This window comes from Nicotiana tomentosiformis, unplaced genomic scaffold (genome assembly GCF_000390325.3).
Source record: "Nicotiana tomentosiformis unplaced genomic scaffold, ASM39032v3 Un00523, whole genome shotgun sequence".
In the NCBI taxonomy this organism is placed as follows: Eukaryota; Viridiplantae; Streptophyta; class Magnoliopsida; order Solanales; family Solanaceae; genus Nicotiana; species Nicotiana tomentosiformis.
Genome location: NW_027175082.1, coordinates 1 through 5,000, shown reverse-complemented (window position 1 = coordinate 5,000; position 5,000 = coordinate 1). Strand labels below are relative to the sequence as shown.

The following is a 5,000-nucleotide window of genomic DNA, read 5'->3' as shown; positions in this document are numbered from 1 at the left end:
AAACTGTTACATGATTGGATACTTGATTTTTCAGCTATAGACAATTAAATTACAAAGTTAAAAATATGTAATATAGATCTTATACCTTGGGTTCCTGTCCTTTCTTGAGTTTATCAAACAGTTCTGGGTTTTTGCTGATACATGAAAGAAATTAGTATTTCAAGGTTCGTTTTATTTAATTATCATTGTATGAAAACTAATGACACACTTTTAACATGTTAAGGAAAAGAAAAAGAAGGGAATATAGGGGCTTTACTCATATATCTCTGTTTTGAAATAATAAAAGCCAGTCTTGATCCTTTGAACAGGGTCGAAGGATTTGCAGCCTGTCGTTTGTAACTCTGCTGTGATTTCATCAATTCTTTCTGCTACAACCGGTTCCAGTTCTTCCTTCTCACTTCAATCAAACACCCATAATTAATACTATTGGTTTATATATTAAATTGCTACTTAAGCAAGAAATGTATATTCTTAAGCAAGTGCTATTATGTACCACACTGCATCTATTACTTCTTTAGTAATTATTACTCTATAGTGAATACAAAATTTATATAAACATATATGTTACAATATAGTTCAACTACGTAAATATATACATAATCTTTTCTAAGAATAATCATTCAAATATAAAATAATTTTTCAATAACTTTTATTAAAAACTGTTTAAGCAGCTAGATATTTATAAATATTTTTGTTGAAGAAGTTTTAAAACACAACTTTGAACAGGTACTTACAAGGAACAACTTTGGTTCTTTTTCTAAATATTTAAAATATCTTACGATTCCTTTTTAAAGCATATTTCAGTTAAAGTTATAGATACGATGGTCCAAATTACCTGAGGAGGTTCTGGAGTGAAACAATGGCCTTCTCGTAACTTCCCTTTGCCATGTCTTCTCTCTGCAATTCCCCATTTTTAGTCAGAATTCAGCAAACATAAGAGCACTGTTTTTTTTTCTCTACTGTATGGTGAAACAATTGGTGAATGGCCTATTTAAAATATGGTCAGAAATAAAATTAGAGGTCGGTATAGATTTCAGAAATGGCAAAAGAGGAACTATGATAATCCATAAGGTGTGCATGTTTAGCACGAAGAAAGTTACAAGCCAAGAAAGACGTTATGAATAGAACAAAGTCCTCATAATACAAATTATGTGGTAGTTAGTCATCACATGTGCAGGATTGGCTAGCTAGTGTACGAGGCTATTTAATTTTATGGATTCATTAATTTTTCATACAATAAGTCAAAGAACCTATTCACATAACATTAAAAGGCTAAAAGATGGCCCTATTACTCGTTTGGCAAGAACTTTAATTTATGCCATTGACATGTCCATTGTCTACTACTCAAAATTCATTTTGACGCAGTGAGATTTGGTAGGTGCTGCTTGGTATTTGTCAATGACAATTGGATTCACTGATAGGAGAAGGAAGCAATCAACTTATTATGTTGTAATAGCTAGTTCATTAGATTTTAGTTTTTCTATCTTTTTAATAGCTAGTAGCTTCATACAACTTCTATTTTGATTTGGACATCTTGTAAGTTTTGGACCCATTTTGAGATTTTATTTATATATTAGCCACTAGGCAAGTGCTGCCGAGTGGTATAGTTGCTAAAAAAATAAAAAGGTAAAACCCACTTTAAATAAACTTTTATTCCTAAACCATCTCTCTTCCAAAAACCCTCGGACTAATTACTATTTTATAAAACTCTCCTCTTCTTCTCTCAAGCAGATGAACTTTTCATGGTTTCTCTAGTCCAAAATTCAACCTTTCAGTATCGAGAATAGTTACTTAATAAGAGCAATTATTTAGTTACATGATATATTATAGTCCAATTAATACTGTTTAGAAAGTAAGACTATCAACTTTTCTTGACTCATTTGGTTCCCTCAATATTGTCTTGGTTCCGTCATTGTATCTCTTCTCTTAACTTTTTCTTCTTAAAATAATTATGGGTACGAGGGAGAGCAACAGGGATGCTTCTATATAAAAGAAGTGAAGCAAGAAAAGTTTTAAAAAATTCAGACGAAAATACAATAAATGAATTATAATGTAAGAGTAGACAAACGGAAAAATAAAGAAAAACAGTAACTGATTTATTAGTATGATATGTTATAAAAACTTAATGGTTCAAGCGGAAAAAAAAAGAGTTATATAAAATAATAATGGGTCCAAGAGTTTGTGAAAAAGAGATGTGTTTAGGAGTAAAAATTTATTTAGGGTAGGTTTACCTTTAGCAGGTCGGGTTGGATTTATGGGTGAGTTTCTATGTTTTGCTTGGGTATTAATTATTTTATGTGGTCTAAAAATATAAAAAAAGTTCACGTGGACTGTCAAGTTAGCTTTTTTCACCGAAAATAATAAGAAATCCGGCTGATTGATCATCAATGTGCAATAGGAATAGTTAAGTGACTTTCTTATTAAAGATAAAAAATTCAGATCATCTCTCCATTTTGGTTGATTTTCAAGTTTATTTAGAGCTACTACATGCACATGAAAGAATTGAAGAGTACACTTCAGAAGAAAATCGCTTCCTTTTTCTCTCGTTTTTATTCTCTAGGTTCTTCATGTGTATCCGAGACAGAAGCTAACTTAATTTTGGAGATTAATGATAACAAGGTAAAAGGTGAATTAATGATAGAGTCACGTATGCTAGCAATGCATTGTTAACAAGATTTACTTGGCTAGATATATAAAAAGACATTAAAATCATCTAATTAAGTTGTATGCACCAAAAATATAATTATGTAAGTATTTAAAATTTTGCATAGAACTGATTATACTCGGAAGAAATAGGTTGTAAAGTATAGTCGACTATAATTGCAATCAGGCTATATTTAATTTCTCAATGTAAATAATTTTTATACTATATTATCATACCGATCAAAGAATATCTATAGGCAAGTTTAAAATGTGGAATTTGTGATCTTAAAAATAAAATAAGTTAATATGCTCAAATAACTTGATGATATACAAATTCAACGCTATACATTATGTAAACTCTAATATAAGCTATATATACCGATCTAAGACAAAAAGAAAGAAGGTGAATTAAGAAAAGATGAGAAGGTATATATATATATATATATATATACCAAAGTGGGAGCAACCGCGGAAAAGAAGCTGAAGAGTTATTAAGTCTTGCAAAAACAGAAGGGAGAAGAAATGTGGATGGGAAATTTGGGTGTCTTTAGCCTGCAATTTATACTACTCAGTTAGCTAGTGTAACTAGTAAAATTAGTTGCCGTGTCCTCTATCATCTTTCTTTGTTTTTGTATACATGTCATTATCATCTTTTTATCAAACGTTTTAGGTATGTTACATATAATAGCCAAACGATGAAACTGTTGAAAACGATATTGCTGGGCAAATAGGAATTTCAATCCATTCGATCTAGTCTTCTAGATAATCTTTTAGTGATCACCATATCTCAATTAGCTACTAATGTAAGTGGATTTAAGATTTATTTAAAGTGTAATTTTTCTTTATATATTAGTGAATTTAAATATGTGTTAGCACGTTAGTTGCCAATTTACCAGATAACCAATGAATATAATAGTTTATAAGTACTGACCTCATTATATAAATAATTTTCAGTGTATAAAATTTAAGTTCATTGCAAGTTTATAAAGTCAAGTTAGAGAAAAAGGTCTTTCAGTCTGTCCCTTACAAATGCACAGGCATCCATCCTCATTGTTTTATTTTTCTTTTTGGGTTCAAAACGAGATATATATATATTTGTATATTTAATATATGTGTCGTTACAAAAGAATGGACATGTTCATTCTTCATCTCGGTTGGAAAAGATATATAAGATCTTATGTATTTATGTTACTCTCCTGATAATTCTCTTTTAATTTTGTATTAACAAAATAATATTCTACCTAGAAATTCAAATTTAAAACTATGCCCCGTTTGTTTATAATTTGTTTTTCATTTTTCCAATTTTGTTTTTCAAAAATATCTTTGCCCGTGAAATTTTACAAGTTTTTGAAAAATTTTCGAAAATGAGTTTTTTGTAAAACCAGAAAGTGGTTTTGACCACTATTTCAAAATTTTCAAAAAATAATTTTTTCACTCACAAAACTGCAATATTTTTTCAAGTAAAATGCATATTTAAATATAATTACAAATTTCAAATACTATTTTTCAATTTAATTCCAAATACTTTTTTTTTCAAAAATTTCAATTTTTTTGTCCATACGCCTACTAAATACGGGGTTCTCAAAGAAATATTTTGGCAGATAGAGGTGGAACTTCCTATGTCAGACTACTTTCGGATAATATATGTACTAAATTGGCTGAGCTTGGCAATCATAATGCCATAAGTGGCATATCTATGACATATAATATGACTAGTTCTTAGTATTAATAACAAGTATTCCAATTCCTCAACAAAAAAAAAAAGTACTAAGTAGTATTAGAAGTACCAAAGTCTCTAATGTTAAATAGCATGAAAGATATAATACAAATAAAATTTTCAATATATAACCTATGGCTTAGCTTTTCCTAACACCTAAAACATCTAGTTTGTACTTTTTTTTGGCGGTTAATCAAAGCCACCTTAATGGTGGAGGTTAGGCTGACCCCTACAATAACAAAAAATAACTAATAGCAAAATACATGTACGAGAGGAATGTGTAGCCTAGCCTTTCCAAAAAAGAAATTGTAAGATTTGACAGACGTCAATCTCTACAGTTGTGATGTTATGGACATCTAATATCCTCCTACGTACATCTTATGGACATCTACTGTGTATTTAATACAAGCCAAACATCCGTTTTCCAAAATCCCGGCCACCCAAACGTGTCAACAGCTGCTGAAATACTACTGAAAGTTGATCGACAACAAGATAGAAAAATCTGAAAACGAGAACAGATAAATAGAAAAATCTAAAAACAATAATAGATAAATGGAGAATGGTAGATGAGAGACAAGCTATTGCTACTAGTGGTTTTGTGTCGGTAGAAGGATCACATTCTGATGCGGTTCGCAGCTGG

The 5,000-nt window shown here is 30.1% G+C and overlaps 1 long non-coding RNA gene across 3 annotated transcripts; it reads right to left on the bottom strand.

Annotated features, from left to right (window-relative positions):
• Nucleotides 1-47: 47 nt before the first annotated feature.
• LOC104093650 (uncharacterized) lies at nt 48-3,209 on the bottom strand. 3 transcript variants are annotated; one of them, XR_011413358.1, is made up of 4 exons: nt 3,096-3,209; nt 836-897; nt 257-397; nt 48-134 (listed from the first exon to the last, which is right to left on the bottom strand). It is a non-coding gene; the product is annotated as an uncharacterized lncRNA (long non-coding RNA). The 3 variants fall into 3 exon arrangements; XR_011413357.1 differs by having other exon boundaries at nt 3,111-3,183; XR_011413359.1 differs by lacking the exon at nt 3,096-3,209 and adding an exon at nt 2,514-2,864.
• Between the last annotated feature and the right edge of the window lie 1,791 nt (nt 3,210-5,000).